Genomic DNA, 22,125 nt, shown 5'->3' with positions numbered 1-22,125 from the left:
GCGATGCTTGGAGTCAGGCGCCTCGCTACCGAGTTGGTTGAGGTTGACAATGAGGGTCTCGGCCTCTATGATAGCCTCAGTGTACTCGATGCACTTGACATCATAGTCGTATGCATGCTCATACGTGGACTCGATAGTGATGATGCCATTGGGGCCTGGCATCTTGAGCTTGAGGTAGGTGTAGTTGGGGACCGCCATGAACTTGGCGTAGCATGGCCACCCTAGGATGGCGTGGTAGGTTCCCTTGAACCCAACCACCTTGAAGGTGAGGACCTCCTTGCAGTAGTTGGAGGGAGTACCGAAGCAGATAGGTAGGTTGATGCACCCGAGGGGCCATGTGCGTTTCCTCGGCACAATGCCGTGGAATGGCATGGCGTCACCCCAGAGCTGCGACTGGTCGAGCTCTAGGAGCTCCAGGGTGTTGGCATAGAGGATGTTGAGGTCGCTGCCTCCGTCCATCAATACCTTAGTGAGCCGAGTGTTGCCGATGATGGGGTCGACGATAAGTGGGTACTGCCCGAGGTTCGGGACATAATCGGGATGGTTGTTTTGGTCGAAGGTGATCGCCTCCTGAGACTAGTTGAGGTATCAGGGAGTGGCCACCTTCACCAATAAGACCTCCTAGCGCTCCCTGTTCCGCTAGCATGCCGTGAGGCACGCTGAAGGCCCGCCAAAGATCATGAAGGCATTGTGCACCTCGGGGAACCCGACGTCCTTGTCGTCGTCCCTATCATCGGCGACCCTCGTCTTGGCATCATTGTCGGGGAGCCCGAGCTTGGCATAGTAATGCTGGAGCATGGTGCACTCCTCGAGGGCTTGCTTTACCGGGCACTGGTGGTAAGGACAGGGTTTCTTAAGCATGTCATCGAAGAGCCCGGGGCCTCTGGGGCCTCGGGGATTCTTGCGCTCTACGGCCATGACTAGGCCGGCCTCAAGGACTTCCTACTTTCCCTGGTGACCCTTCTTTTTCTTGGGGAGGTGGGGAGCCGAGGCCCCGGGGGCCTCGTCCCTCCGCTTCCCCTTGGCGTCGTTGTCGAGGAAGATGGCCCCAATGGCTGAGGCGAAGTGAGCCGGGAGCACGACTTCCTATTTGATGTCAAGGGTGGTGCTGATTCTCAGCGCTCGGTCATTGGGGTAGGTGGGGTCGACCGGGACGAGCTTGACGGCCTTCGCGGGCTCGAAAGTCTCGGCGCGACGCTTGGAGTCGGGCGCCTCGCTACTGAGTCGGTCGAGGTTGACAATGAGGGTCTCAGCCTCTATGATAGCCTCGGCGTACTCGATGCACTCGACATCGCAGTCATATGCATGCTTGTATGTGGACTCGATAGTGATGATGCCGTTGGGGCCCGGCATCTTGAGCTTGAGGTAGGTGTAGTTGGGGACTGCCATGAACTTGGCGTAGCATGGCCACCCCAGGATGGCGTGGTAGGTTCCCTTGAACCCAACCACCTCAAAGGTGAGGACCTCCTTGTGGTAGTTGGAGGGAGTACTGAAGTAGATGGGTAGGTCGATGCGCCCGAGGGGCCACGTGCGTTTCCCTAGCACAATGCCATGGAAAAGCGCGGCGTCACCCCGGAGCTGCGACTGGTCGAGCTCTAGGAGCTCTAGGGTGTTGGCATAGAGGATGTTGAGGCCACTGCCTCCGTCCATCAATACCTTAGTGAGCTGGGTGTTGCCGATGATGGGGTCGACGACAAGTGGGTACTGCCCGGGGTTTGGGATATAATCGAGATGGTTGTTCTGGTCGAAGGTGATCGCCTCCCGAGACTAGTTGAGGTATCGGGGAGCGGCCACCTTCACCGATAAGACCTCCTGGTGCTCCCTATTCCGCTGGCATGCCGTGAGGCATGCTGAAGGCCCGCCAAAGATCATGAAGGCATTGTGCACCTCGAGGAACCCGTCGTCCTTGTCGTCCTCCCTGTCGTCGGTGACCCTCCTCTTGGCATCGTTGTCGGGGAGCCCGAGCTTGGTGTAGTAATGTCGGAGCATGGTGCACTCCTCGAGGGCATGCTTTACTAGGCACTGGTGGTAAGGGCAGGGTTTCTTAAGCATGTTGTCGAAGAGCCCGGGGCCTCTAGGGCCTCGGGGATTTTTGCGCTCTGCGGCCATGACTAGGCCAGCCTTAAGGACTTCCTGCTTCCCCTGGCGACCCTTCTTCTTTTCTTGGGGAGGTGGGGAGCTGAGGCCCTGGGGGCCTCATCCCTCTGCTTCCCCTTGGCGTCGTTGTCGGGGAAGATGGCCCCAACAGCCGAGGTGAAGTTGGTGATGTCAAGGAGTGTGGCCGCCGAGGTTGGCACATTCCGGCCCAACTCTTAGACCAGGTCTCGGTAGGTAGTGTCGGAGAGGAAAGCCTAGACGATTTCTGAGTCACCAACCCTTGGCAACTCGGTGCATTTCTTGGAGAAGCACCGGATGAAGTCTTGGAGAGACTCGTCTAGGTGCTAGCGACAACTTTTGAGGTCCTAGGAGTTCCCAGGGCGCATGTATGTGCCCTAAAAGTTCCCAACGAAGACCCTTACCAAGTCACGCCAGTCGTGGATCTATGAGGGAGGGAGGTGTTCGAGCCAGGCTCACGCCGAGTCTGATAGGAACAGCAGGAGGTTATGGATGATGAGCAGGTCATCATCCGCGCCACCTAGCTGACAGGCCAGGAGGTAATTGGCCAGCTAAAGTTTAGGGTTGGTTTCGTTGCTATACTTCATGAGGTTGGTAGGCTACCGGAACCAGGCTAGGAAATGAGCAGCGTAGATGGCTTTGCTAAAAACCCAAGGGCTAGGCGACTCAGGAGAAGGACTATGGTCTTCCCCACTGTCGTAACGGCCACCTCAGTGCAGATGGTAGCCCCGGGTAGGCCCCACACTATCGTGGTGTTGTCGCCTGCTGACCACCTCGTGGTTGCCCTGTGCCTCGCGTCGGTTGCCAAGGCGGTCGTGCAGCAAGGGGACCCTATTTATTGTCGGTGCCTGAGCGGGCTCGGGACGAACCGAGGCCTCCCTATCCTATCAAGGCGGTGCCATGGGAAGGTCCAAGGCGCCTCCGCACTATCGGGAGGCGGAACTCTCAGCCTGCTGCACCGCGGCGGTCTCGAGGAGATCCCGGAGCTTGCCACGAACCCATCACTCCTCCATGGTAGAGGGCTCGAGCATCGTTCAGACTAGCATCACCACAGCCACGACGTTTTGGCTAGTGCGATTGAAGATTGGGGGTGGCTCACCCCCTTCGTCATCGTTGATGCGGTGGTGGATGTCGCGGGCCCTCTATCGGGCTCCTCTGCCATCACCGCAACCTCACTGCTCCCACTCGAGAGTGTCTCGAAGCTGCTGCAGAAGGAGTCGGTCTTGTTCGACCTTGGCCTGAAGCTCACGGAGCTGCTCCAGGTTCGGCCGTTGAAGTTGTCTAGGGGCGAGGTTCTTGTTCCGCGCTGCCGGTGGGACAATGCGTGGAGGTGTGGCATCGCCGGCCCCCTGGCGAAGCAGGGAACGGTTGCCTGCCCCTTCATCCTCATCGCCTGTGCTTGGCATCCTGAGTCCGACATGGAAGCACTCGCGAGTGGGGTCGTAAGTGCCTTCGTCGTCAGAATTGGAGTAGCTGAAGTAGTAGTCGCTCGCAGCCAGGAAGTGGCGCATGGCTTTAGGGTCATGAAGTCTGGAGAAGTCCGCTCCGGCCCATGCCTCGTCCTCCTCTGAGGAGTCAGCGTGGGTGTGGGTCAAAGTCGTGGTGTCGAAGTCGAGGGCGAAGCGTTGGTGGCGTCCGAAGGGCTCTATGTGAGCGGAAGCGTAGGTGGAAGCGTAGGTGGCGGCGGCATTCCTCAACCCGAAGGGGTACGGGGATGGTGCCGTCGCTAGGCTTTGCTCCATCGAAGTCAACTCCTCAGAAGGTGGTGGGGTAGAGCTTGATGACGGGGCATCGTCGCGCGCCACCGGCGTCTTTCCCTCATCCAGGCTTAGGCTAGATAGGTCCCCAACCAGGGACCTTATGCCAATAGCTAGGTGTGGGATACCAGTGGAGCACGGCACGTCGCCTTGAGCTTGCGTGGTGTCGGGGTGGCCCCGCTCGTGTCGTGCTTGGTGAGCACGACGAGAGCGGCCGCCCGGGTGCCGTCTACGCCTAGGCTGCTGGTGCATGATGTCGTCGTCGATTGGTGGGGCTCGAGGTGTGAGGAGTACCATATCGTACTCACATCCTAGAGATATGAACTCTAGGCTCCCAAACTAGATCACCATGCTGAGACACAGTGGTCGTACGAGGTTTGTCATCCGAAACTCATTAGGATGATGAAGCTGACACACAGAGGCCCCTACCTGGCGCACCAACTGTCGGTGTTTTGGACCGGTGGGCCCTCAACCAACTAGTGAAAATGTACTGCGTGCCCCTAATCCCGGATGGTGATGCAAAGAGACACAAGGTTTATACTGGTTCAGGCAATAGGTGCCCTACATCCAGTCTAAGAGATCGATCTTGTATTCCTTGCACCAAAATGCTCATAGTAGGGGGTTACAAGCAGGGCGAGAGAGGGAGCTAGTCCCAGGTCTCGGCGTGGAGCGATGCTAATTGCTTGAGATGTTGATCTCAAGTAGCGAGGGAGCGTGTGTGTTACAGAGTGTCGCTTGCGCGAGTGAGTGAGTCTATGTTCATGTTCGTCTATCTCGTGAACTCGTTTATGCTTGAGTATCTATGAGCGTGAGAGTAAGTTTGTCCCCCGTCCTTAGAAATGGCCCTGGTCTCTCCCTTTTATAGTTGAAGGGGGACAGGGGTGATACATGTGTTAGCTACATGGCGTCGTGCGAACAGAGGCGGCATGTCTGAGCCCTGTAGCCTATTACTGTGGCGGCATGGTTGATGGAGTGGTCCTACCCTTGGAGTGTAGGAGCAACGCGCCGGTCATGTCTGATCCTGTGCGACGTGGGAGCTCCAGTGATAGCTTGACGTAGGGCCTGGCGGGCGACGTGCCGGTCGCTGTGTGTTGACTGCGTGAAGAGCCAAGGCTCAGTTGGTGCTGAGGCCGAGCCATCGTGGGGGGCTCGGCGGGCATGAATCCCGAGGTTGCCAAGACCCTAGAGTAGATTGCCAAGGCGTGGAGGGAGCAGTTGGTCCTATACACTGATTCTGAGGCTATAGTGACCCGGACTTGACTCCCCACGCCGCGTTGTTCCTGGTGCAGGGGTTAGGTAGCATAGTGCAGTGCGGGCGCCGGTTGTGGACATAGTACTGAGCACAGCGGCCGGTAACCCCTACCCTGTCCTGTCCTATCCTGGACGGTATGGTGCTGATGCGACTTCCCGTCTCGTCGGCTGCTCTGTTGTGTCGAGCTGTCCTCCGTCTGATGTTGCGGGAGTGGTTGGTCGCATTAATTAGACATGACGCTCTGTTGGGGAGATCGGTCGAGGCAGAGGCGATGGGGTTATAACTGAGCCAGCCTCGAGCGAGACTGAGAATTGGCATCTCGTCCGAGGCTTTACGCGCGGGGCCTTGGGCGAGACGGAGAATTGGTTCCCCGTCCAAGGCCTTTCGTGCGAGGCCTTGAGGGATGCGGAAAATCGGTAGACCGTCCAAGGCCTCTCGTGCGAGGCCTTGAGCAAGGCGGAGAGTCAGTGGCCTCGGTCAAGGCCGGGGGTTGGCCAATAGTTTGTCCCTTAGCATTGATTTTGACGGGGTCTAAGCGATTTTTTCAGTTGTTGCTTAGGGGACCTCTTTCTATGGTACCCGACAATCAGTGTCAGGGTTGTAAGCATGGCAAATAGCTCCAACTTCCATATCCCTCTAGTGAGTCAGTGTCACAGCGTCCCTTTGACCTTGTTCATTGTGATGTATGGGGTCCTGCACCCTTTGTTTCAAAAGGGGGTCATCAATATTATGTCATATTTATCGATGATTTCTCTCGCTTCACATGGGTGTATTTCATGAAACATCGTAATGAGGTGTTATCCATATATAAGATATTTGCTCAGATGATTCGTACTCAATTTGACACTCCTATTCGTGTTTTTCCTGCTGACTCTGCTAGGGAGTATCTCTTGGGCATTTTTTACCAATTTCTTTCTTAGCAGGGCACTCTTTTTCAGTTTTCTTGTCCTGGCGCGCACACTCAGAATGGTGTTGCTAAGCATAAACATCGCCACCTTCTTGAAACTGCTCGTGCTCTTATGATTTCTTCCTCTGTTCCACCTCATTTTTGGGTTGATGCGATATCCACTGCCACTTATTTAACTAACATTCAGCCTTCATCTGCTCTTCAAGGCGGAATCCCATATGAGCGCCTCTGTGGCAAGCCACCAGATTACTCCAGTCTTCGCCTTTTTGGGTGTCTTTGCTATGTCCTTGCTCCTCGTGAACGCACTAAGCTGACATCTCAATCTGTTGAGTGTGTTTTCCTGGGCTATAGTGCTGAACACAAGGGATATCGTTGTTGGGACCCTGTTGCTCGTCGTATGTGGATTTCTCAGGACATTACTTTTGACGAGTCTCGCTCATTCTATCATCGGCCTACCTCTGATGTTTCTCCCTAGACTGTTGTTGAGCCTCTTTCCTTCTTCATCTTTTTTGATACACCTATCTCCACTGTGTTTCTTCCTCCACCATCTCCTCTTGCACCCTCTCCTTCGCTGCCTTCTCCGCCGCCTTCACATGTTCCTTTTAGGTCCATTTATGATTCCAAACCCCCTGTGATTCACACCTACAGTCGTCGCCTCCAGAATCCCTCGCCTCCTATTGAGGCATCTCTTGATGTTGCACCTCCGGTTGAGACATCTTCGGTTGCGGATATTTCCTCCCAGCCATCCTCTCGTTATGATCTTCGTGACCGTGGGTCGCTAAAGCCTACAAACCGGTATGGTTTTGCTAGCACCGTTCTTTCTGAGCCGGCCACATACCATGATGCCAATTGTCATCCAGAATGGCAACATGCCATGGCTGAGGAGATTGCTGCTCTAGAGCGCACTGGCACTTGGGATCTTGTTCCTCTTCCTTCTCATGCTCGTCCCATCACGTGTAAGTGGGTTTATAAGATTAAGACTCGCTCAGATGGCTCTCTCGAGCGTTATAAGGCCCGTCTTGTTGCTTGTGGTTTTCAACATGAGCATGGTCGTGACTATGATGAGACCTTTGCTCCTGTGGCTGCCATGACCACTATTCGCACTCTCCTTGCTGTGGCCTCTGTTCGTGTCTGGTCCATTTCTCAACTCGATGTCAAAAATGCCTTTCTTAATGGTGAACTCCATGAGGAGGTCTACATGCGACCACCTCCTGGGTATCTTGTTCCTGATGGCATCGTTTGTCGTCTTCGTCGCTCTCTTTATGGACTGAAACAAGCTCCTCGTGCTTGGTTTCAACGCTTTTCCTCTATGATCATGGCTGTTGGTTTTTCTCCGAGTGCTCATGACCCTGCCTTGTTTGTTCATAATTCATCTCGTGGCCACACTCTTCTTCTTCTTTATGTTGATGATATGCTCATCACTGGTGATGATTCTGAGTATATGGCATTTGTGAAGGCATGTCTCAGTGAGCAGTTTCTCATGTCCGATCTTGGCCCTCTTTGTTACTTTCTTGGGATTGAGGTCTCTTCAACCTCTAATGGCATTTATCTGTCCCAAGACAAGTACATTCAAGATCTTCTTGATCGTTCTTCCCTCACTGATCATCGCACTATTGAGACTCCCATAGAGCTTAATCTTCATCTTTGCACAACTGATGGTGAACCTCTCACTGACCCCACTCGATATCGTCATATTGTTGGGAGTCTTGTCTATTTAGGTGTGACTCGTCCTGACATTTCATATGCTGTGCACATTCTTAGTCAGTTTGTTTCCGCTCCCACTCACCTCCACTATAGTCATCTTCTTCGTGTCTTGTGTTACCTTCGTGGGACCATTACTCGCCGTCTGTTCTTCCCACCTCTAGCTCTTTTCAGCTCCAAGCCTACTCCGATGCTATTTGGGCTAGCGACTCTTCTGATCGTCGCTCTCTTTCAGCCTATTGTGTTTTTCTTGGTGGTTCTCTCATTGCTTGAAAGACTAAGAAGCAGACCGTGGTTTCTCGTTCGAGTGCAGAGGATGAGTTGCGAGCTATGGCTCTTGCGACAGCAGAGGTTACTTGGTTACGATGGCTAATTGAGGATTTTGGTGTTTCAGTTTCCGTGCCAACTCCTCTCTTGTCTGACAGTACCGGTGCTATCAGCATAGCTTGTGATCCGGTGAAGCATGACCTCACCAAGCATATCGGTGTTGATGCGTCTTACACTCGGGCACAAGTGCAGGATGATGTCATTACTCTTCGCTATGTGCCTTCGGAGCTTCAGTTGGCTGACTTCTTCACAAAGGCACAAACAAGAGCTCAACATCGTTTCTTTCCCTCCAAACTCAGTTTTCGTGATCCACCCTGAGTTTGAGGGGGGGTGTTAGATATAGATGTATAGGTGTCTTTGCTATTTCCTCTTTGTGTAAGGGCTTCTATGCATATATGCCCATGTACATGTTTGGGCTGAAGCCCACCGGAATGCATTGAGTTCATTCACTCCTAACATCAACCACATGAAAATCTTGATTTTAAGAGGCAGCTTAGCTTTCCAAAGCTGTTTGTAATCATCATCATCATCACAATTTCCAAACAGATGCTTGTACATTGATTTGACAGAAAATTTTCCTTATTGTTCCCATTTCCAAAGTGCTCTATCAGCTTGCTCATTACAGTTATATCTGAAAAGCATATTGTGTAGGTCTCGCAATTGGTTCTGCAAATCCTCAGAGAGCCATCTTTTAAAATGAAGTCTCCAACCTCTACCACAAATTTTAGAGACAGAACAGTTTTGGTCAAAACAAATTTCAAACAGATTGGGGAATCTATCCTTCAGGGATAGAGGTCCACACCAAATGTCATTCCAAAAATCAATGTTTCTCCCATTTCCCAGCTTCATTATTCTCCCTTTAACATACACATGTTTGACTTTGATCAGATCATTCCACACAGGAGAATTAAAAGGTTTGTAAGTGAGCTGAGCAACCCATTTATTTTTCATGTATTTGTGTCTAACAATATCTTGCCAAATTCCTTCTTCATTTTCTAGTTTCCACCACCACTTGCAAAGTAGACTTGTGTTCATTCTCCTTAAGTCTTTGATACCTAACCCCCCTTTTTGCTTAGGTTTTGTGATAATCTTCCATTTTACCAAATGGTACTTTCTTTTAGTCCCTCCCCCTTGCCAGAAAAATCTCTTCCTGACCTTATCAATTTTCTCAACAACAATAATAGGGAGCTGGTACATAGATATAGCAAAAGTTGGCATACTACTTAGGCATGAATTAAGCAAGATACATCTCCCCCCAATGGATAAAGAGCTACCTTGCCATCCATCTAATCTCTTCATGTTTTTTTCATTCAAAGGTAACCAATCAGCGATATGTAATCTGGAGCCAGAAACAGGAACTCCCAAATATTTTATCGGCCACTTACCAGTAGCACAGTTGAAAGTCTCAGCATATTCCACAGCCTTGATCATATCTTGACTAACCATCATAGCCTCACTTTTGCTAAAATTTATCTTGAGGCCTGACATCATTTCATACAAGTATAACAGAAACTTCAGATTAGTAGCCTGTTCTTTGTTATCCTGGATACACAGGATTGTATCATCAGCATATTGCAAAATTGCTATTCCATTTTCCACATACTCAGGCACCAGCCCAGTAATAAGTTTGTTCTTTTGTGCATTAGTAAGCATCTTGGCCAAAGTATCAGCAGCAATATTAAAAAGAAATGGGGATAGAGGGTCCCCTTGTCTCACACCTTTCCCAGTGGAGAAATAGGGGCCTTGAGTGTTATTAATTTTCACACCTAACGTACCAGAAGATACAATATCACTAATCCACTTGCACCATTGGCTATCAAAGCCCCTCTGCTCTAAACATTTAAAAAGAAATTTCCAGTTGATTTTGTCGTACGCTTTTTCAAAGTCTAGCTTAAGCACAAGGCCATCCTTCTTTTTAACTCTAGTATCATGTAAGATCTCATGAAGAGCCATCACCCCATCCATAATATTTCTATTTTTGATAAAGCCAGATTGGCATCTGTTAATAATCTTGCCCATAACTTTTTCAAGTCTCAGCATGAGGGCTTTAGTAAAAATCTTGAACACCACATTAAGCAAACAAATGGGTCTGTACTGCTGTATTTTATTGGCATCTTTAACCTTTGGCAGTAATGTAATCACCCCATAATTAAACCTTCCAATGTTCAGGTCATTTTGATAAAAATCATGGAACATGTTTAACAGATCATATTTAATTATATCCCAACAACTTTGATAAAATTCAATGGGCAAGTGATCAGGCCCAGGAGCAGTGTTTTTTCCCATTGAAAAAACAGAAAGTTTGATTTCCTCCATTGTAAAATTTTTAGTCAACTCTGTATTTTCTTCTTCAGAGACCTTCTCCCCAGGCTCCCAACAGTTTGAGTCCAGATACATATCTGTGTTAATAGATGGACCAAACAGGTTCTTATAATATTGGGTGGCATGATCAGAAATTAACTCATCCCCTTCTATACTACCATTTTTCACTTTGCAGACAGAAAATAGTATTTTTCCTCTTCTTTCCATTAGCTATCCTATGGAAGTAGGCAGTGTTACTTTCCCCCTTCAACAACCAATTGGAATTGGACCTTCTACGCCAATAACTTTCCTCCTCCAAAAATTTGACAAGTTCCTTCTGAATGAAAATTTTCCTCTCCAGAAGATTAGTGGGCAGACTAGACTGTTCCTCAAGAATCTCCAGTTTCTCCAACTCCTCCTGTAAAATCTTCTTATATTTTCTATTATGTCCTTTAATACTTTGACCCCATCCTCTCAGGATTTTTTTAACTCTGTTCACTTTAATGCACCATTTGTCCATGTTACTTTTTGCATTGACCTCTTTATTCCAAATTTCACCCACTTTATTGAAAAAGTCAGGATGCTTAATCCAAGAATTCTCAAAGCTAAAAGGCTTTGAAATCTTGATTTGACTAAGCTCTCTGCTATAGATGATGGGATTATGATCAGAGGGGAATCTAGGGATCTTTTTGATGTTACAGAGCGGGAACTCTTGTTCCCAACTTCCTGAGATGAAAACTCTGTCAAGTTTTTCCAGTGTGGGATTGCTTCTATTGTTACTCCAAGTAAACTTTCCTCCTTGCAGAGCTAAGTCCCTAAGCTCATATGAATTGATGATTCTATTAAAAGTATCAGAGAATCTGTTTTGAACAAAGTTTTTGTTCTTATCTTCACTAAACCTCAAAATGTTAAAGTCCCCTCCAATCAACACAGGATACTTGCATTTTAGGCACATATTTGCCAATTCACATAAAAATTGGTCTTTAAGTTCATCTTGAGCAGGGCCATAGACATTCACCAAGGACAAGTGCTTATTAAGCATTTTGTCGTGAACATTAGCAACTATGGAAAACTCACCATTCTCAAAATTTTCCAAATCAAATCTCTCAATTTTGATACCACTAAGCATTCCACCAGATTTACCTCTTGAGGGAGTCCAGAACCATTTAAAGTTCTTCTGGATATCCAGAGATCTAAAAAATTTCTCAGTATAATTTTTTCTCATAGTCTCCTGGATACACACAAAATCCACTCTGTTCCCCAATTAGGTCTTTAAGCAAGGTGCTCAATCCTTTCTTATAGACCCCTCTACAATTCCAAATGAGGCCTATCATTTGACAACTTTTTTAATTTTATTTCTGTCTCTGAGATTAAATCTAGGGCTAGCCATAGATTTATCTCCAGTAGAGGTGGAGGCACCATTCCAAGGTTGGTTCTCCTTACCCCTACTTTGTTGCAAATTGTTCTTCCTCTTAATAAACTTCCCCTTCCTTTTTTTTCTTTATTGAGCTGGCTATAGGGCAGACTTCAGACTCAGATTCCTCAGTCTGCCAGCCATCAATATTGTTTTCAGAAAAGGGAGGAATCTCCTCCAATTCAACATTAACTTCAGTAACAGTAGAATCCACAGGGTTGTTTAAAGCTGCTCTTGCTATTTCTAAGTCTCTTAGCATATCAATGTTATCAAAAGATAGCTCAGCCTGGTCTATGCCCATTTGTACAGCAATATCAATCAAATTACTATCAGCTAGAACTGCAAAGGAGTTCTTAGAAAGAGAGATAATACCTTCATCTTTGTCTTTTCCAATCTCCTCCACCGCTTCCCCCTCCTTGTTGCAGCTTTTCTGCTCCTGGTCCCTTCCTCTTTTGCTCTGTCTGACCTTTTGCCACTCCTTAACAGCAAGCTTCTCCTGTTTGTTGTTATCCCCTGGACCTTTTTGGTTCTGCACCATGTGAACCATCATGATATCAATATTCTCATCTTCATGTCGAATCTTCTGAGTCCCAATAGCTTCTTCTTCATGAGTTAATTCATCCCAGTTGATTTGAGTATTCCCTTCTTCATTGGTGCTTTTACCCTCAACTTCTTCTTGGCTTGAAACTGCAATTGGTGGTTCCTGAGTACCAGTTGCTGGACTCAGAGAGACTGCTCTTTCTGTCTCTATTTCTTTCTCATTAGCTTCAATCACAGGCGACAGCTCCTTTATGCTACTTGCCCCAATTCGCAACATTTGAACCCTGTTCCAGTAGGGCAAAAATCATGATTTTGGATAGCTCTTTTCGCTTCAATTGCAGCCAAAGAATCAAATGTTCCCCCATACATATTTGTTCCATATTCATTGATTGCAAACGATTTCCCTTCAGTGAAAGCCATGCATGTCAACTTCCTGATCTCAACAGAGTCAAAACTTCCAAAAGATAGACTTTCGGCCCCAGGCATACACAGATCCCCTATGTTTAGACCTTCATCTTCACTATCTTCAGTGTCATTTATATTCTCTTGCACTGTTTCCTTCATATTATCATTTCTGACTCCTTGCACAGCTTCACTGACTTTCTTCCCTTTGCTGTTGTTACCATAGTTACTTGGTCCTGCTTCAGCATCATTTGTTTGAGGATTTTCACCCAGTTTTGGCTTCTTTGGGGATGGCCCTTCATCATTAGATTTCTCTCCAGCAATTCTTATCCACTTGTTCCCTGCTGGGTTTGTATATCCTTCTTGCTCAACCTCTCTTTGAAAATGGAAGTCATGCCAATAGAAATCCAGTACTCCATCAACTGTTGCAGGAACCTTGGTGATGTCTCTACATCCAATTCTAACTCTGACATATTCAAATTTTGTAAGATTGCCTTTGTCCACTTCCAGGGGAACTCCTACTTTTGATGCAACCAAACACACATTGGAGAATGACCTTTTCTCATATGATATTCCTCTTATCCTAAACCAAGCAAACTCCTGTGGTCCTTTGGAACCAGCAGAGGAGTTCCATTTCTCCACTTTCATTACCACAGATTATGATATGGAGTATACAATCTGAAGAAATGCAGCAAGCGTACCGCCCATAGATCACAAGCAGTGACAGCAGTGGATGAAGCAAGCCGGATGCTCGACCATTGTGCAGTGATGGTTGCTTGGTAGTCCTGCCGGTTCCAGAGAACCACGACCTTCCTGTTGTTGCTGATTGTCCCAGCCCAAACCTACAAAAGAACACAACACACTCAGTTTCAGAAATCGGAACCATACTAAGGCATTTTGTGGTTTTGCTGTGGATTCATGGAAGGTGCTAATACTGAGGTTGAGGAATACTTACCTCCAAGCCATTGTTGGATTGCACTTTCTTTCCCTGGACACCTAGACTATCTGTTCAGAAATCTGTTGCATCAGTACACGAAACGCCATAAAATCATCATAGTTAAGAATGTGGAAGGGAAGTCTTGCCTTGGTTCACAGTGATGACTTCTGAGTTGCTGAGTATGTCCTTTGTCTGCTGGCTCATCAACCGTACATCCTTTGTCCTTTGTGTTGCTGAGTATGTTCACAGTGATGACTTCCGAGTTGATCAGAAGGCAAGATAGCACTGTTAACACGCAGAAAAATTCTTAGTACCTTGGCAAGTGCCCAGATGCTGAAGTGAGAGCGGTACTCCGCCTCAGACATACCACCGTTGCCCACTTCAAGCATGTCAGGATGATCAAACACAACAGAATCTATTATCAATTGGTAAATTTTCACAAATGTTTAGGCACGGACAGAATCTTCTCTGAACTCTTACCGTTCCACCCACCAGGTCCGCCGTCGGAAGCCCATCTGTCATTCTGGCTGAAAGTACTGTTGGCTGATAAGCCATGCTGAAAGTACTGTTGGTTGATTTGTTATGAGAGAAAAATACTGTTCGTTGGCTGAAAAAGTACGCTTATAAGCCAAGCGAACAGGGCGTTACGCTGTTTCCCATGCTGCTTGCCCAGGTAGCAGGATTTTGTCTTCCCCTATGGAAGAGGCACAGTTGAAGAAATTAGTATCAGTAACATTCTTCCCTCTGGACAGAAGTGTTGCTAGGAGGAAACTCACCATTCACACAGCGAGAAGAAGATGTTCTTGCCATAGGTCTTCATAGCATTGCTCATTTTAGTATATATGCAATAGCTATAAGAAGTTACTGAGCAATCTGGCATGCAATGCTCGATGCATCAATCACAGTGCAGTTTTAAGGTATCGTTCTTGTTTACCTCTCCATGACACTCCTGCCAGCATCATTGCAGTTTTCATACTTCAGATAATCAATACCCTGGAGTTGAGAGAAGAAGAGTTAGAAGAACACACCAGAAACTCAGAATCATTAGATGATCAACCACTTTGCCACTGTTGATTTGGCACAATCATCAGGGAAGCAATAGAAAGAGATTTTACCCAAGATGAAAATGTTTTCACATCCTGCTCTTCATGATCAAGTGATCCTGGCATTTTTTTGCTGCTTGTCCGTGCCCTGCAATGAACGGTGTCAGTTCAGTTTCAGGTTTGCTATTACAAATTATTATTTTGGTTGGTATTGAGGATTACAGTTACTCTAGGACCAGAATAAATTGGCACTTAAATATATCATAATAAAACTGATTTTTGATAGGTAGCAGCATAGCATACCCATCATCACTGTAGATGCCAAGCTTCAGCCCTTTTGCGTGCACATAATCTGCAAGTGCCTTGATGCCAGAGGGGAAGGTTTGTCTATTTGCAACAAAGTTTCCCTGAGAAATAATAATGCAACTTTGTCAATACTGACAGATCGACAGTGCTAAAATGTTGGCAGGTCATCCTGCAAGAGGAAAATAAAAGTAGAGTGTGCTTTGGCCACTGGATCACAAAAAGTTTGTAAAAGAAAAAAAAACTTCAATTACTCATTATAGCTGCAAATTGTCCACATACTAGTTCTGTATTTACTATTTAAATCCTCATTAGCATATATAAAAACAAAGTTTTAAAGTTCTCTATAATCTAGTTGTTATTGATGAGTTCCTCTCCATTTACTTTTGTGCTTTCTAGAAGTTCCCCTCCACATTTTTTTTTGCTTGCAGTGATGTTAATGCTGAAAATGATTGGGGTGGTTAGTGGTTAGCGTGCCGCATCTGTAGGCAAATTTGATCTTCTTACCTGGTAGTCCCTGTCAGATTCTGCCCAGCAATCATCTGAAAGAAGATAAGGAAAACCTTTCAGCCAAGGACTAATTTATGTACTACGTATGTATCATGCGAAAATGAGGTTTCAGATCACAATCCATGCCTATATTAACATATTCATAGCCCAATTTCGCCAGACCAGTGTTGACCAGTGCATCAGCTGAAGAAAAGGAAAACTGTTACAGCAGAATTGAGAATCTCGTGTGATTTCTCCAAACCAAATATGTATGTAACGATGGCAAAGTTTATGAATGAATGTGTTGATAGGAGGAGCAGGCGTACCTGTCTGCTTGATAAGGTCCTCGTTGATCCCGCAGACAAAGTGGTTCTAACTATTCCACCTAAACAAACAGCACTACACGCACAATTTCGTCACCGCCTCACCGGAGACCAAAAGGTTAGTAATTTTTTAAAAATTAGGAAATAGAAAAGTTCCGGTCTCTGCTGTCGCAAAACAGCCAATTTTTTTTTTTTTTGACAGCAGCAAGTAAACACGTGATGCAAGCATACGAGTACACACATGCTTGGCATGACAGTACCCCCGCTGTATGTGTGCTGGAGTGCGCCTACTAACAGTTCACGATGCCATCGTGTAATATACGTGACTTGACGACGGTGACGCCTGCGGCGCCGCTAACCCTGTTTCTGTGTCCCCTCTAACAGGGGTGGAAACCTGGTGTTACACTCAAAAGGTCTCGATATGGGATATGGGCATCTCCAGTAAGTTCTTACGAACGTGTTGGAAATTAATTGGCGCGACAAATAACAAGAGAAACTAGCAAAGAAGAGAGGAGACCGTGTTTGGCTCACCCTAGTTGGCTTAGCCGATCCAGCCAGTCGGCTTAGCCAACTCTACAAACCCAGTTGACTTAGCCGCCTGCCTGAGTCGACTAAGCCAACTCCCCTCTGCTGCCTGTTGTGCCACAACATCTGAACCCGATAAAATCGGCTTAGCCGACTTGGGAGTCGGCTAAGCCGACTTTGACTGTTGTTTCGAGTCTGATTGATTTACAAGTCGGTTTCGGACCAATTTTGGACATCCTTCCTATTGTGATGAGACCACCCCTTTTATATATATGAGAAGATCACGGTCGATTGAGGATCTCAACTTCCAGTCGTCAAGATCAATCTACACCCCCATTTACCCCTTTCTCCTCTCTACCTTGTTATATTCGTCATGTCTACCGGCGAGATTTGGCGGTGTTCTAGTCGGCCTTGCTGGTCCTAGGACACCCTCACGTGCTCCTCTCTGATGGGTATTCCCGGAAGTATATGTTGCGGAGACCTCATGCTTGATCCTAACTTCATCACAATAGGCTTCAATGTTTGTGTTGTCAAATTCCTTTCCATTGTCACTTCTAATTTTCTTGAGCTTCACTTTAAATTCATTTTGTGCTCTCTTGGCAAACTTCTTGAAGCAAGATGCAACTTCGGATTTGTCATGAAGGAAGAATACCCATGTGTATCTTGGATAGTCATCAACAATCACAAGACAATAAAGATTTCCTCACAAACTCTTGTATGTTGTTGGTCCAAATAAGTCCATGTGAAGGAGTTCTAGCACTCTTGTGGTTGACATGAAAGCTTTTGTTGGATGAGTATTTGCAACTTGCTTGCCGGCTTGATATGCACTACAAAGCTTGTCCTTCTCAAACTTTACATCCTTCAACCCTCTCACCAAATCATTCTTCATTAGCTTCTTGAGTGAGCTCATCCCAACATGAGCAAGTCTTCTATGACATAGCCACCCAAGTGTTGTTTTGGTGAATAGGCATGTTTTCAAGTTAGCATCTTCGGAGGTAAAATCCACTAAGTATAGGTTGTTGTATCTAAATTCTTTGAATATCACTTGATCATCATCCTTCTTAGATACAACAACTTCCTTCTCGATGAACAAGCATTGAAAGCCAAGATCACAAAATTATCCAACGGATAGCAAGTTGAAGCTCAATGAAGCAACATAAAGCACATTTGAGATAGAATGATTATTTGATATTGCCACTTTGCCCAATCCTTTAACCTTGCCCTTAGAATTATCTCCAAATATGATTCTTTCTTGTCCATCTACTTCTTCATCTAGTGAGGTGAACATACGAGGATCACCGGTCATATATTGTGTGCAACCACTATCAATAACCCAATGACTTCCACCGGTCTTGTAGTTCACCTACACACAAGAGATCAAGCTTTAGGAACCCAAACTTGTTGAGGGTCCTTCACCTTCTCAACAAGTGACTTTGCAACCCAAATTTTCTTAGGCCTATTCTTGTTTGGAGGTCCTAAGAACATGACTTTCATCTTTCCACTAGAATCCTTTCTAAGCATATAATGAGCATTGAAGGCAAAAAGGTCTAGCATGCTTGGGCAAGGGTTGTGGCGGTGGAGTTTGGCACTCATGGGCAACGTGGCCTTCTTGTCCACACTCAAAACATTTCTTTGGCTTTGGCTTTTGTTGTTGTTGAGCTTGAGCCTTCTTCTCTTTGTTTGCCATGTACTCAATGCCACTTCTATCCATATTCATGACGGTGTTCATTAGTAGCTCACTTTGAAGATGCTTGCCTCTTGTAAACTTGCTCAATCCAATCTTGAGATGCTCTTTCTCCAACTTGAGCTTCTTGTTCTCTTCCTTGAGAGCATCATTATTTTTCTCTTGCTTAAGCTTCTTGTTCTATTCTTTGAGCTTCTCATTCTCAAGAATCAAGTCACCATCATGATCACTAGTTTCAAGTACTATGGTGTTGGTGGTCTTGAGCTCTTCAAGATCATTCTTGAGCTTTTCATTGTCATTCTTGAGCTTGACAAACTCATCATAATCATCAGCCTCAACCACTTGCTTGCCCTTGCTACTAGAACTTTGCTCAATGCTCTCAATGATCAAATCATCACATGATGTAGCTATATTAATCTTAACAATATTGTTAGTAGCATCATGTGGCTCATTGGATAGAAATTCTTGAGCAATGACAAGATTATCATGATTAATCTTAAGAGTAGTATATTCTTTTTTTAGCTTGTTGTGGCTAGTGATGAGCTCTTTGTGCATCCCCTCAAGTTTGTCATGTTTATCTTTAAGCTCTTTCTTAGAAGATTTAAGTTTGGATGATATAGCATCATTTGCTTCTCTAAGCTCAACACTAGCATTTTTAGCTATATCATATTTTGCTAAAAGTGAATCATTCTTAGTCTCTAGTTTTTCATTCTTAGCTCTACTCTTTCTAATGATCTTAGTGTATTGATTTAGCAATTTAACAAGACCATCATAAGAAGGTGATTCATATTCATCATCATCACTATCGCTATCATCATTGCTAGCATGTTCATCACCACTACTACATCATTTGATACCTTGCGATCATCCTTGGCCATAAGGCATAGGTGTGTAGGGGATGATGGCGGTGGTGGCGGTGAAGATGATGAAGAGTCAATAACATGGCGGCCACCTTCTCGTCGCCACTATCATTATCGGATGAGCCACTAGATGAATCAATGTCCGTGAGCCAATCACCGACGATGTATGCCTTTTCACTTTTCTTCTTATTGTGGAAGTCCTTCTTGCCATCTTTCTTCTTGTATGACTTCTTCTTCTTCTTCATTGCTTGAGTCATCTTTCTTGCCCTTGTACTTGTTCTTGTACTTGTCTTTCTTGGGCTTTGTGTATTGATGTGCTAGATGACCAAGTTCTTCACAATTGTAGCAATCCATCTCTGAGATTGGCTTCCTTCTAGAGCTTGTGAAGAACTTCTTCTTGCCATCGAACTTGATGCCACTCTTGTTGAGCTTCTTTAGCATCTTGGTGGTTCTTTTCACCATGAGAGCAAGACTTGCATCATCAATTTCATCATCACTTGAGCTCTCATACTCAAGTCTTGCTTTGCCCTTTTCTTGGCTAGCCTTGAATGCCAAGTCTTTGCCTTTCTTCTTGTTAGAGGATGAGCTATCTTGAGGTGTGGGTACATGTACATCTCATGAGCATTGATCTTTCCTAAGATTTGTGTCAGTGTAGCGGTGAAAAGATCACCTTGATGAAGCACGGTTACAATATGCCCATATTTGTCAATGGGGAGGACACTCAAGATCTTTCTTATAACATCGAATGGTTGCATTTGAGTGAGTCCAAGGCCATTGACTTCCTCTACAAGAACATTCAAGCGTGAATATATTTCATTAGCACATTCTTTAGGAAGCATCTCAAAAAAGTTAAGCTTTTTCATAACAAGATGATAGCGTTCCTCACGCTCACTCTTTGTTTCCTCATGGAGCGCATAAATGTCCGACCATAGTGCATAGGCGTCTTTGTGGTTCCTCACCCGGTTGAACATATCTTTGCAAAGGCCTCTAAAGATGATGTTTTGAGCCTTTGCATTCTATTTTTCGTAATTCACCTTATCGCCTTGTAGGTGTGTATCATCCTGAGGTTTTGGGAAACCTTGTGAGGTGGCTCTAAGTATTTCAACATCTAGAGCTTCTAGATACGCCTCCATGCAGATTTTCCAATATGGGAAATCATCCCCCTCAAAGATAGGAGGAGGTCCATCCCCGTGAGACATCTTTCTCTAGGTGGTTAAGCCTAAATACGTGAGCACGAGGCTCTGATACCAATTGAAAGGATCAAGATGCCCAAGAGGGGGGGGGGTGAATTGGGCTAATTCTAAATTTCTTTGCAATAATTAAGTCCTATGGTTAACCCAATTAACCCCTTGTGCCTAAAAAAGTGTATCTATTGATCTACCGCACAAAAGTTTAGTAACCTATGTTCTAATCCTACTCTAGCATGGCAATTCTATGAATGTAAATGATAAGAATTAAATTGCTCAAAGTAAATAGAGAAGGAGGAACGCGGCGATGTTTTGCCGAGGTATCGGAGAGTCGCCACTCCCCACTGGTCCTCGTTGGAGCACCTGCGCAAGGGTGTAGCTCCCCCATGATCCGCGTAAGGATCAAGTGCTCTCTACGGGTTGATTTTTCGACACTCCATCGCGGTGAATCACCCACAACCGCTCACAACTTGAGTTGGGTCATCCACAAGCTCCGCCGGATGATCACCAAACTCCCAATCACCATCAAGCCGTCTAGGTGATGGCGATCACCAAGAGTAACAAGCACAAACTCTCACTTGACCACGACAAGTCTAATGAGAAGGGTGGATGCACACTTAGCTACTCTTGATTTCACTAATGAGGGCTCTCTTTGGGATTCTTAAATCTCAATCACCTCACTATGACCTTGCTCTTCTTGGCACTCTCAAAGATGTTTCTTAGCTGTTGGAATGAGCAAAAGTACCCCCACACACGAATAGAGAAAGTATTTATAACCATAGCTGAAAAACGAACTGTTATGTGTCTCTGCGGGGTGACCGGACGCTCCGGTCAGTTCTCCCCGAACTCCAGTGTTTAAGTGGTGACCGGACGCTGGACAGCGCCCGGTCGTGATTTTCCCTCTCTGGAACCTTACTGGAGTCAACCAGACGCTGGGACTCAGCGTCCGGTCAACACTGACCAGACGCGTTCGGTCGTGATTTCCCTTCTCTGGAACCTTACTGTAGTCGACCGGACGCTGGGACTCTGCGTCTGGTCACTTCACCTCTCAGCGTCCGGTCACTTCCAGACGACTTCACCTTGATCAAATGAATTGACCGGACTCTGTGCCAGCGTCCGGTCAAACCGAAGCCAGCATCCGGTCAGCATTTGACCCTTTATTCACTTCCAACTCTCGATCATACGTGAATGAAGTTTGCTCCAATAGATCTAAGGGCTTTTTAGGAGCTACCTAGTGCTAGGCTTAGCAAGTGTGCACCACACCTAACTCACTAGACTCACCTAGGTCAAGCTACCCGTCCATACCCCCCTTAATAGTATGGCCAAAGGAAAAACAAAGTCCTAAACTACTCTAAGTGTCTCTTCAACTCCAATCGACACTTAGAACTAGTCCATCCTTAACCTTGTCGTCCATCCTTTGAAAACCGAAACGATTTTCATCGTAGAGGCATGACCACCATGATAGCCCAATCGATCTCCATTACCATGACCTAACTTAATTGCCTCTGCAAAACACACGTTAGTCATAGTAATCATGTATTATCATTAATCACCGAAACCCAACTAGAGGCCTAGATGCTTTTAAGTCTATCAAGCGAAGAACATGCTCAACATCAGTCTAACCGGTCTCTAGATCGGTTTCGTCGGTTCGCTGCGTTCTTGCTACGTTCAAGGTCGTTTGTCAACCGCGGGTGTGCTAACCCTTGCTGGCGTCAACACTAGGTCTAGTTTTGGACGAGTGATGGTGGCACCATCGACGTTGCGCCCTTCTTGAAGGTGTCATTGCTGGAAATACTTCGATGTCACCTTCGGTGGTTGCTCTTCGCTTCTGGGCACCTGGTTGGCACGTGGAGGTAGGTCTTGCTATGTGAAGTTGGAGCTGCTGCATCGGGTACGTGGCTCGGCAACGATGATAGAGGGTGAGCCCCACTTCTTCGAAGACTAGAGTTCTGCTTGGGAGATCTGCAACTATTGGCGGCGAGACGTGAGATAGTGATAGGAAGTCCAAGCTGCTCTTCGCGGCACGCTTGAGATGACCTGTCGTGGCCTCTTGCTTCG

General features: G+C 46.4%; 1 pseudogene; it reads right to left on the bottom strand.

Moving 5' to 3' along the window:
* Positions 1-22,125, bottom strand: part of LOC136457962 (alpha-galactosidase-like) — a 41,275-nt pseudogene that overhangs the window by 16,905 nt on the left and 2,245 nt on the right.

The sequence above is a fragment of the Miscanthus floridulus genome, chromosome 1, assembly GCF_019320115.1.
Source record: "Miscanthus floridulus cultivar M001 chromosome 1, ASM1932011v1, whole genome shotgun sequence".
Classification (NCBI taxonomy): Eukaryota; Viridiplantae; Streptophyta; class Magnoliopsida; order Poales; family Poaceae; genus Miscanthus; species Miscanthus floridulus.
The sequence above is the reverse complement of the archived record's forward strand: the minus strand, read 5'-3'. Positions and strand labels throughout refer to the sequence as shown.